Genomic DNA, 12,429 nt, shown 5'->3' with positions numbered 1-12,429 from the left:
CCTGCTGCAGTGTGAGGTGTCCCCTGGCCATGGCAGGGGGGTTGGAGCTGGCTGGCCCTTGGGGTGGAGAAGGGTGACAAGGCTGTGATGATTATCCAAGGTTTCAAAACCCAGGAGGGATGGGGGGAGGCTAGAAAATGTCAGAGGCCTCGCTGCAGCCGTGCCACAGGCTGCCTTGTGGGCAAATTAACCCAGCTGGGAGAGTTCACTCAGGCTCATCAGGGTAATGAAATGTGATATCCACTGGAGAAGGCAGGAGCAGGGCCACGCTCCACTCTGCTGCAGCAGCCATGCCCTTCAGACAAAAGACTCCCTGGTGAAATGCAAAACATCTTGGGGATGGAGGGGGTTCAAACAGGAGCCAAGGTCAGCCAGCTCACAACCATCCCACCAGAGCCTTCCTCCTCCTCCTCTCGGTGCCCCACAGGCACAGGGCAGCCTGTACTGGGGGAGGGGGTGCTGGGAAGATCAGAGTCACAGAATGGTACAGGCTGGAAGGGACCTGCAGAGACCATCAAGCCCAACCCCCCTGCCAAAGCAGCATCACCCTAAGGGTAGTCAGCACAGGAATGCATCCAGGTGGGGTTTGAAAGCCTCCAGAGAAGGAGACTCCACAACCTCTCTGGGCAGCCTGCTCCAGGGCTCTGGCACCCTCACTGCAAAGAAGTTTCTCCTCATGGTGAGCTGAAACCTTCTCTGTTCCACTTTGTCTCCAAGCTCCTTGGCTTAGCACTGTGCACCACCCAAAGGAGCTGGGGAGAGGGGAGAGGGAATGGAATAGACCAGGTTGGAAGAGACCTTTGAGATCATCGAGTCCAACCTATCACCCAGCACCATCTAAGCAACTAAACCATGGCACCAAGCACCCATCCAGGCTCTTCCTAAACACCTCCAGGGATGGGGACTCCACCACCTCCCTGGGCAGCACATCCCAATGGCCAGTCTCTCTTGCTGGGAAGAACTTCTTCCTAACATCCAGCCTAAACCTCACCTGGCACAGCTTGAGACTGTGTCCTCTTGTTCTGGTGCTGCTTGCCTGGAAGAAGAGGACCAACCCCCACCTGGCTACAACCTCCCTTCAGGGAGTTGCAGACAGCAAGAAGGCCTCCCCTGAGCCTCCTCTTCTCCAGGCTAAGCAACCCCAGCTCCTTCAGCCTCTCCTCCCAGGGCTGTGCTCCAAACCCCTCCCCAGATATCAGCCCCAGAGAGAGGAGAAAACAGAGCTCACAGCTTCCACTTTGCTTTTGACACCTTCCCTCACAGAGGAAAAGCTGTGTGAAGCTGTTGGGGGAAGCAAACACATCCCACACTCCCCATGAGGGAGCCCTCCACAAGAGAATCCTCACTTGCTGGGCTTGGGCAGGGGAAAAGAAGGGAAACTCGTTTTGTGGTATCCTTTCTTTGGTGCTCTCTTGGCTGTCACTGATTTGAAGGAGGTGATACCCAAGGATGCAAACACTTTGTCCAGCCAAGGCTGGGCTGCTGTGACACAGTGCTGGCTTTCAGAGGGTCACAGAACTGCTTTGCTTGGAAAAGGTCTCCAAGATCCTGGAGTCCAATCATCATCCTAACACCCACCCTGGCCATTAAACCATGGCCACACTGCCATGGCCACACCTTGCTTCAACACCTCCAGGGAAAGGGACACCACCACCACCACCCCCCTGAGCAGCCTGTGCCAATCCCTGAGCACTCTTGCAGGAAAGAAATTGTTCCTAATCTCCAACCTAAACCTTCTCTGGTGCAGCCTGAGGCCAATCTCTCTCATTCTAGCACTTGATAGTAGGGAGATGGGACCAACATCTACCTCTCTCCAACCTCCTTTCAGGGCCCTGTGGAGAGCAATGAGGTCTCCCCTCAGCCTCCTCTCTCCAGACTACACAACCCCAGCTCCCTCAGCTGCTGCTCACCAGCCCCCGCTCTCCACACCCTTCCCCAGCTTCTAGTTTTGCTCCATCCCCCCAGTCCTATCACTCCCTGACACCCTCAAAAGTCCCTCCCCAGCTTTCTTGTAGCCCCCTTCAGATCCTGGAAGGGCACCAGAAGGTCTCCTGGGAGCCTTCTCCTCTCCAGACTGAACAGCCCCAGCTCCCTCAGTCTGTCTCCATAGGAGAGGAGCTGCAGCCCTCTGTTGTTGCTACTGGGAGGGTGCAGGAGATGCTGTTGAGGTCAGTCATGGAAGTGGAGCCCTCGTTGCTCCCCACAACTCCCTGAAAGGAGTTTGGAGTGAGGTGGAGGTTGGTCTGTGCTCAGTTTTGTGCCTCTCACTGCAAGAAGGACACTGAGGTGCTGCAGCATGGCCAGAGAAGGGCAACAAAGCTGGGGTAAGGGTGTGGAGAGCAGGGCTGGTGAGCAGCAGCTGAGGGAGCTGGGGTTGTGTAGTCTGGAGAGAGGAGGCTGAGGGGAGACCTCATTGCTCTCTACAACGACCTGAAAGGAGGTTGGAGTGAGGTAGAGGTTGGTCCCATCTCCCTATCACTCCCTGACACCCCTCAAAAGTCCCTCCCCAGCATTTTTGTAGCCCCCTGCAGATACTGGAAGGGCACAGGAAGGTCTCCTCAGAGCTTTCATCCTCTCTGCACTGAACAACCCCCAACTCTCTCAGTCTGTCCTCATAGCAGAGCAGCTCCAGCCCTCTGCTCATCCTCGTGGCCCTTCTCTGGACACCTTCCAGCCCCTCCAGATCCTTCCTGTAGTGTGTGCTTTAGGAAGGGCTTCTGGAGGCAGGGAGCAGCTCAGCTTTGGGCAGCTGCATCCATCGGAGCCTTCCCCTGGCCGGGTGCTAACAAGAGCTGAACGCCTCTTTCCCTTCCAGTTAGCGTTTGCCTCTGTCACAGGCTGCTGCTCCCTTCTCCCCACCTTTCCTGCTGTCTCCAGGACACGGCCACAGCGATTGTCAGCTCGCATTACCCTGCTCACCCGTCCGAGCCGCAGCCCTCTCCGCGGCGCTGCCCCACGCCAGCTGCTGCTGCGGAGCGCTCCGCACGGCTCCTACCCGACCGCGATGGAACAGCTCCACCGCGAGGGACACAGCTCCTCTGCAGGAGGACAGCTCCTTCCCTTCAGCACTTGGTCGTCTTTCTCGTCCCGGCTTGCACACCTCTGAATGTTAGACTTGGAGACAACCTGCGTTGGTGTGTTCTGGGGGCGGGGATGCAGTGAGTCCAGCAGGTCTAGGGAGAGCCTCCTTCTCCACCTCCTCCTCCTCTCTGCCCTGGTGAGACCACACCTGGAGTATTGTGTCCAGATTTGGGCTCCCCAGTTCAAGAGAGACAGAGACCTGCTGGAGAGAGCCCAACAGAGAGCCAGGAGGATGCTTAGGGGACTTGAGCATCTCCCCTGTGGAGAGAGACTGAGAGCCCTGGGGCTGTTTAGCCTGGAGAAGAGAAGGCTGAGAGGGGACCTTATAAATGTCTATAAATAGCTGAGGGGTGGGTTTCAGGGGGAAGGTGCCAGGCTCCTTTTGACACTGCCCAGTGATAGGACAAGGAACAACAGGTACAAGCTGGGACACAGGAGGTTCCACCTCAACTTGAGGAGAAACTTCTTTGCAGTGAGGGTGCCAGAGCCCTGGAGCAGGCTGCCCAGAGAGGTTGTGGAGTCTCCTCTGGAGGCTTTCAAACCCCACCTGGATGCATCCCTGGAATCACAGAACTGTCAGGGTTGGAAGGGACCTCAAGGCTCAGCCAGCTCCAACCCCCCTGCCATGGCCAGGGACACCTCACACTGCAGCAAGTTGCTCACAGCCACATCCAGCCTGGCTGCAAACACCTCCAGGCAGGAGGCTTCCACCACCTCCCTGGGCAACCTGTGCCAGTCTCTCACCACCCTCATGGGGAACAACTTCTTCCTAACAGCCAATCTCAATCTACCCACTTCTAGTTTTGCTCCATCCCCCCAGGAAGGAGAGAGGAGAGAGGAGAGAGGAGAGAGGAGAGAGGAGAGAGGAGAGAGGAGAGAGGAGAGAGGAGAGAGGAGAGAGGAGAGAGAGAGAGAGGAGAGAGGAGAGAGGAGAGAGGAGAGAGGAGAGAGGAGAGAGGAGAGAGGAGAGAGGAGAGAGGAGAGAGGAGAGAGGAGAGAGGAGAGAGGAGAGAGGAGAGAGGAGAGAGGAGAGAGGAGAGAGGAGAGAGGAGAGAGGAGAGAGGAGAGAGGAGAGAGGAGAGAGGAGAGAGGAGAGAGGAGAGAGGAGAGAGATCATCAAGTCCAACCTATCACCCAACACCACCTGATCAACTAAACCATGGCACCAAGCAGCCCATCCAGGCTCTTCCTAAACACCTCCAGGGATGGGGACTCCAGGAAGGTCTACAAGAGAGTACAGGCTGACTTACCAGTGCCATTCAGTCACTTGTAGCATGGGATTTGTTCATCATCTTCTCCTGCAAATGGAAATAGTCCTTTGAGGACATGAGGAAGCAGCAATGTGTCCTCATGGCCAAGAAGGCCAGCAGGATCCTGGGGTGCATTCAGGAGAGTGTGGCCAAGAGGACAAGAGAGGTTCTCCTCCCCTTCTGCCCTGTCCTAGTGAGGCCACTTATGGAGTGCTGGGTGTAGTTCTGAGCTCCCCAATTCAAGGGGGACAGGAAACTGATGGAGGGAGTCTAGAGGAGGCTACAAGGATGCTGAGGGGCCTGGAGCATCTCTGTGAGGAGGGAAGGCTGAGAGCCCTGGGGCTGTTGAGGCTGGAGAAGAGCAGCCCCAGAGGGGACCTGAGCAATGCTTTTCAACAGCTGAATGGCAGGTGTCAGGAGGATGGGGTCAGACTCTTGTCAGTGGTGCCCAGGGACAGCACAAGAGGCAGTGGGCACAAACTGAAACCCAGGAGGTGCCATCTGAACAGAAGGAGACAATTCTGTGCTGTGAGGGTGCTGGAGCCCTGAAGCAGGCTGCCCAGAGAGGTTGTGGAGTCTCCTTCTCTGCAGAGATTCCACCCCCCCCCGGCCCCTGTGCTCCTGGGGCAAGCTGCTGTGGGTGCTGCTACTTTAGCAGGGGATTGGACTGGATGATCTCCAGAGGTCCCTTCCAACCCACCCCATGCTGGGATTCTGTGATTCTACCACCTCCTGCAGCCCCAGAAAGGAGAGCTCTAAAGAGCATGGCACTTACTGCAGCAGGGAAACCTTCCCCTGGCCTCTAACCACTTCCAGAGCCTGTCTTCCAAAGCCTTCTCTTTGTGCTGGATCTCCCTTCCTGCTCTCCAGAGGGCTCCAGACAATGTGCCAGCTCCCACAGATGCATCCAGCACACTCCTCTCACCCCATGGCAAAGGACAGGACAAGCCAGGCCAGACTGAGACCAGCTGGAAGCCTTCCTCCTGCAGCAGAGATGAGCAGAGGGCACCCTGAGACACTTAGATGAACAAAAGATGTGGCTGTGGAAAAGGACTTGGGGGATGCTGGTGGATGAGAAGCTGAGCATGAGCAGGCAGTGTGAGCTTGCAGCACAGGAGGCAAATCACAGCCTGGGCTGCATCCAAAGCAGCAGACCCAGAGAGGTGAGTCTGCCACTTGAGTCTGCTCCACTGGGACCTCACCTGGAGCAGTGTGTCCAGGTCTGGAGCCCTCAATATATGGAAGGACAAGGATCTGATGGAGAGGGTCCAGAGGAGGGCCACAAGGATGATCAGGGGGTTGGAGCAGCTCTGTAATGAGGATGAGCTGGGGGTGTTCAGCCTGGAGAAGAGGAGGCTCCAGGGAGACCTAATAGCAGCCTGCCAGCACCTGAAGGTGGACTGGAGGAAGGATGGAGAGAGACTGTGTGCAAAGGCCTGCAGGGACAGGACGAGGGGCAATGGCTTCAAACCAGAGAAGGGCAGATCTAGATTGGATGTCAGGCAGAAGTTCTCTACTCTGAGGGTGGTGAAACACTGGAACAGGTTGCCCAGGGAGGTGGCTGAGGCCCCATCCCTGGAGATATTGAAGGTGAGGCTGGATGAGCCCCTGAGGAATTTGATCTCATTGGGGATGTCCCTGCTGGCTGCGGGGAGGGCAGAATGGATGACCTCTGGGGGTCCCTTCTGGCCTGGCCCATTCTCTGCTTAATTGGACGCTGCTGTCCCCTCCCCCTGGCATGGAGGGGACTTAGCCAAGGCTGGGCTGGCTTGCAGAGTTCAGCTCTCTTCCTGCCTGCCTTCCAGGGCAGGGGAAATTTGCAGCATAATTACCATGAAATATTTGTTGGCTGCCTGCGGAAACAGCGATGGAGGGGGAATAGAAAGCAGGTTATGAAGGCAGGCTTCCAGGTGGGGATTTACTGCCCTCCAACACCTCTCTCACAGAGCCTGCATGGAGAGGAAGAAGGCAGGCATGAAAGAGCCATTTTGGGGGTACTGCTGCAGGAAGAGGGGAGGCAAGTGGAACAAGTTAAAATGCAGTGTGCTGGGAGACAGACTGTCACTCGACTTGGAATACACAAGGAGCTCACTCACAGCTGCAAAGGGATCACTGAAGTCCAGGTTGCTTTTAACCTTCCCTGGAAAGGGCTCCTTGAAGTCCAGGTTGGTTTTACCCTTCCCTGGAAAGGGCTCATTGAAATCCAGGTTGGTTTTAACCTTCCCTGGAAAGGGCTCCTTGAAATCCAGATTGCTTTTAACCTTCCCTGCAAAGGGCTCCTTGAAATCCAGGTTGGTTTTAACCTTCCCAGGAAAGGGCTCCTTGAAGTCCAGGTTGCTTTTAACCTTCCCTGGAAAGGGCTCCTTGAAATCCAGGTTGGTTTTAACCTTCCCAGGAAAGGGCTCCTTGAAGTCCAGGTTGCTTTTAACCTTCCCTGGAAAGGGCTCCTTGAAGTCCAGGTTGGTTTTACCCTTCCCTGGAAAGGGCTCCTTGAAATCCAGGTTGCTTTTAACCTTCCCTGCAAAGGGCTCCTTGAAATCCAGGTTGCTTTTAACCTTCCCTGCAAAGGGCTCCTTGAAATCCAGGTTGCTTTTAACCTTCCCTGGAAAGGGCTCACTGAAGTCCAGGTTGCTTTTAACCTTCCCAGGAAAGGGCTCACTGAAGTCCAGGTTGCTTTTAACCTTCCCTGGAAAGGGCTCCTTGAAATCCAGGTTGGTTTTAACCTTTCCTGGAAAGGGCTGAATCATAGAATTGTCAGGGCTGGAAGGGACCTCAAGGATCAGCCAGTTCCAACACCCCTGCCATGGCCAGGGACACCTCACACTGCAGCAGGTTGCTCACAGCCACAGCCAGCCTGGCTGCAAACACCTCCAGGCAGGAGGCTTCCACCACCTCCCTGGGCAACCTGTGCCAGGCTCTCACCACCCTTCCTAACATCTTCCTAACATCCAATCTCAATCTACCCACTTCTAGTTTTGCTCCATTCCCCCCAGTCCTATCACTCCCTGACACCCTCAAAAGTCCCTCCCCAGCTTTCTTGTAGCCCCCTTTAGATCCTGCAAGGCCACAAGAAGGTCTCCTTGGAGCCTTCTCTCCTCCAGACTGAACAGCCCCAACTCCCTCAGTCTGTCTCCTTAGCAGAGCAGCTCCAGCCCTCTGCTCATCCTCATGGCCCTTCTCTGGACACCTTCCAGCACCTCCAGATCCTTCTTGTACCAGGGGCTCTAGAACTGGATGCAGCACTCCAGGTGGGGTCTCAGCAGAGCAATGTTCCCAAAAGCACAACAAAGCCTTGAGCCCAGGTTTCAAGGTGAGGTCACACAACCTGGAGCTGACTCTCCACAGTGAAAAAGGAGGAGTTGCATTCCATGAAGCACTTCAGTCTTTAGGTTGTCACTCAGCTTACTCAATCCCAGACTCCTTGCTCCTGGTTGCAGACAGTGTTTGGTCCAGCTGGGGCCATGGGCAGTCCCTCCTGGAGCAGTTCAAGGCACCTAGCAGCTGAACCATCCCTTCAGATTCGTTCAGGCCACTGCTCTTGACCACAGGATAAGAGAAGGTGCTTCAGTTTCAGGGTCTGTGCTGCTCTGGGCTCAAGGCCAGCTCTCAGGGCTGCAATATCCTCCTGCAACTCCACTTGCTGATGCAGGCACAAGCTGCCTCACTTCTCTTAATTACTGCTTGTTCCCCAAATGAAGATCACTTCATTAGGCTGCAGCTTCACATTTTCTTCCTTCATTCCTCCCCAGCCTCATTTCCTTTGAGAAGCTCCCAGAACTTGACTCCCTGGTCTAACTTTAACATGGAAAAAACACACACACCCCCCCAAAAAAATACCACAGTGTGCCTGTCTCTCTGAATCCAAGCATTTGCATGTGCAGCTCTGAACCCTCAGTACAAAGCAGATGTTGTCCCAGCAGCACAGAAGCTGAGGTGGCAGAGGCAAAAAGCCAGAAGCAAACCCAACGAGGTTGAGCATTCAGAGCCAGCTTCTCCTTGGTGATAAGAGTGAGAGGAAAGAGCCTGAAACTCTGTGCCAGGGGAGGTTCAGATGGGGTGCTAGGGAAAATTTCTTCACAGGAAGGGTTTTCAGGTGCTGGCACAGGCTGCCAGGATGGTGGTGGAGTCACCAGCCCTGGAGGTGTTCAAGAGGGGATTGGATGTGGCACTTGGTGCCATGGTTTACTCATGAGGTCTGTGGTCACAGGTTGGACTTGATGATCTTTGAGGTCTCTTCCAACCTTGGTGATACTGTGATACTGAGCTGAGGCCCCAGCAGGGCAGAGTAGAGAGGGAGGAGAACCTCCCTCAACCTGCTGGCCACATCCTTCTGGATGCACCCCCAGGAACCCCCCTGTGGTGATAGGTTGGACTCGATGATCCTCGAGGTCTCTTCCGACCTTAGTGACACTGTGATACTGTGATCCCATTAGCCTGAGTTTGGAAGTAAGCTGAGAATGTCTCTCAGGTCACCAAAGCCAGGAAGTGGAGGCAAGTTGGACTTGCTGATCTTTGAGGTCTCTTCCAACCTTATTGATTCTCTGATGACGTTTCTCCTCAGCACAAGGAGAAACCTCTTCGGTGTGAGGCTGCTGGAGCCCTGGAGCAGGCTGCCCAGAGAGGGGTTCCACAGTCTCACAGTATCACTAAGGTTGGAGGAGACCTCAGAGATCATCGAGTCCAACCTGTCACCACAGACCTCATGACTAGACCATGGCACCAAGTGCCACATCCAATCCCCTCTTGAACACCTCCAGGGATGGGGACTCCACCACCTCCCTGGGCAGCACATTCCAATGACGAACGACTCTCTCAGTGAAGAACTTTCTCCTCACCTCGAGTCTAAACCTCCCCTGGCACAGCTTGAGACTGTGTCCTCTTGTTCTGCTGCTTGCCTGGGAGAAGAGACCAACCCCCACCTGGCTGCAAGCTCCCTTCAGGGAGTTGCAGACAGCAATGAGGTCTCCCCTGAGCCTCCTCTTCTCCAGGCTAAGCAACCCCAGCTCCCTCAGCCTCTCCTCACAGGGCTGTGCTCCAGACCCCTCCCCAGCTTTCTTGCCCTTCTCTGGACACCTTCCAGCAGCTCAACATCTTTCCTAACCTGAGGAGTCCAGAACTGGACACAGGACTCAAGGTGTGGCCTAAGCAGTGCTGAGTCCAGGGGCACAATGACCTCCCTGCTCCTGCTGGCCACACTGTTCCTGATGCAGGCCAGGATGCCATTGGCCTTCTTGGCCACCTGGGCACACTGCAGGCTCATGTTCAGCCTACTCTCGACCAGCATCCCCAGGTCCCTCTCTGCCTGGCTACTCACAGCCACTCTGACCCCAGCCTGTAGCACTGCCTGGGGTTGTTGTGGCCAATGTGCAGCACCTGGCACTTGGATGTGGTCAATCTCCTGCCCTTGGCCTCTGCCCATCTGTCCAGCCTGTCCAGGTCCCTCTGCAGAGCCTCTCTATCCTCCAGCAGATCAACTCCTGCCCCCAGCTTGGTGTCGTCAGCAAATTTACTGCTGATGGACTCAATGCCCTCATCCAGATCATCAATAAAGATGTTAAAAGATGTTTTCCTGGAAGGGATGAGAGCAGCCAGCTCTGTGTGCTCAACCTTGCTCTCCCCAGGGGGGAGAGGGCATCTCTGGCCTGGCCCATCTGCAGGGCTGTTTCCTGAGCCGCCGGTGGAAGGTGGCAGACGTTCCAGGGAGTTGGGGAAGTGGTGTCATCTCCTTCCTGCCAGCTGACCCTGCCCTGAGGTATCTCTTCCTTTGGTCAAATTAACCTAAAGAACTAACCAGGCTCAGGGAGACTCCCTGAGGTGGTGAGATTTGCCACCCCTTCCTCTTGGATGTATCGAAGTTCTCCACACCGTGAGGCATCAAATTGCTTTGGTCAGAAGAGACCTTTATGAGCATAGAACTGTCAGGGTTGGAAGGGACCTCAAGGCTCAGCCAGTTCCAACCCCCCTGCCATGGCCAGGGACACCTCACACTGCAGCAGGTTGCTCACAGCCACATCCAGCCTGGCTGCAAACACCTCCAGGCAAGCCCAGCCCTTAACCCAGCGCTGCTAAGCTACCACTGCACAATGTCCCTAAGTGTTTTGAACACTTTCAGGGATGAGGACTCCAACACTGCCCTGGGCAGCCTGATCCAGGGCTTAACCACTCTTCCAGGGCAGAAATTTTTCCCAGTATCCAACCTAAACCTTCCTGGTGCAACCTGAAGCCATTCCCTCTCCTCCTCTCACTTGTTCCTAGGCAGAGCAGAGCAACACTCACCTGGGTACAACCACCTTACAGTGAGTTGTAGGGAGGGAGAAGGTCTGCCCTCAGCCTCCTTTTACCTCCAGGCTGAACACCCCCAGCTCCTCCTCACCAGCCCTGTTCTCCAAACCCTTCACCAGCTTCCTTGCCCTTCTCTGGAACTGCTCCAGCACCTCCATGTCCTTCTTGGAGTAAGGAGGCCAAAACTGAACCCAGCACTCAAGCTGTGGCCTCACCATCGCTGAGCACAGGGAGACAATCACTGCCCTGCTCCTGCTGGCCACTCCACTGCTGATCCAGGCCAGGACAATGGTGGCCTCTTGGCCAGCTGGGTGCTCAACCAGCACCCCCCAGGTCTTTTTCCACCAGGCAGCTCTCCAGCCACTCTGCCCCAAGCCTGGAGCACTGCATCCCACCACAAAGGGTGGGGATGGGAAGGAGGAACAATATCAGCAAGGTCATTTTCTCTGGGCTGAGGCAGGGAGCAGGGAGGGGAAGCTGCCCTTTTGCTGTCACTTTTGGCTCCTGTTCCTGACGTTGAAACCCCAAGCTAATGAAGATAGATGGGTTGAGCCCTGCTCTGGGGGGCTGGATACTAATGGAAATTACTTAATGGTCAAAAGCTGTCACGGGGAGCACTGATTAATTAGCAGAATTAGGAGGAGAGTGACTCCACCAGCACGTCAGCTCCTAATAATAGAGCCCGAGGCAGCCGGGGAGCAGAGCCAGAGCCGGGAGCCAGCTCACCTTCACTGCGAGCAGCAAAGGCAAAAGCTCCTCCAGAGGGCTGCTCCCCACCTCCTGCGAGGAAGGGAAGTGTCCTCCACATGTTGAGGAGCCACAGGGCCAGCTTGTGGTGCAGAAGAGTGCCTTGGAGGGGGCTCCTCTCTGCTGCAGACTGATGATGAAGAAGGTCAGCGGAGAGGAGCAGTGCCCTGGAGGGGGCTCCTCTCTGCCAGCCCCAGAGCAGGGCTGAACCCATCTATCTTCATTAGCTTTGAGTTTCAACGTCATGAACAGGAGCCAAAAGTGACAGCAAAAGGGCACTGCTCCTCAGAGCACCCAGCTGCTGACCTTCATCCCCAACCTGCAGCCCTGCTCTGGGGCTGGCAGAGAGGAGCCCCCTCCAGGGCACTGCTCCACAGAGCACCCAGCTGCTGAGTTTCTCCATCCCCAACCTGCAGCTATGCTCTGGAGCTGGCAGAGAGGATTCCCCTCCAGTGCACTGCTCCACAGAGCACCCAGCTGCTGAGCTTCTCCATCCCCAACCTGCAGCCCTGCTCTTGGGCTGGCAGAGAGGATTCCCCTCCAGGGCACTGCTCCACAGAGCACCCAGCTGCTGAGCTTCTCCATTCCTAACCTGCAGCCTTGCTCTGTGGAGCAGTGCCCTGGAGGAGGCTCCTCTCTACCAGCTCCAGAGCAGGGCTGCAGGTTGGGGATGGAGAAGCTCAGCAGCTGGGTGCTCTGTGGAGCAGTGCCCTGGAGGGACAAAGGGGACCTTGAACCCTTTTAGGCCTGCCCAAGAGACCTCAGCACAACCTCCCTACATTTTCTGCCTCTTACCTTCCAAACTCAACACTGAGAACTGGGTCTTCAACACTACTGAGGTCTTGATTTCTCCTTGCTTCATTTTCCTGCCTGTGCCAATAAAAGTTGCTCCTCATCCACTTCAAGCATAGCCTGCTCCAACAGGGAACCTCTCTTCCCTGTGTGTCTACAGGGCCCTGGAGGGCTCTGGGGGGGGTGACAAAAACAATAGTAACAACAAGAAGCTGGTTCTGAGGCTTCTACACCACTGGAAAGCAAACCAAGAAGAGAGAGGAGGGCTGGGAGGTGG

This window comes from Melanerpes formicivorus, unplaced genomic scaffold (genome assembly GCF_026170545.1).
Source record: "Melanerpes formicivorus ecotype bairdi unplaced genomic scaffold, bMelFor1.0.p_v2 SCAF_257, whole genome shotgun sequence".
Classification (NCBI taxonomy): Eukaryota; Metazoa; Chordata; class Aves; order Piciformes; family Picidae; genus Melanerpes; species Melanerpes formicivorus.
Note: the sequence above shows the minus strand (reverse complement) of the source record.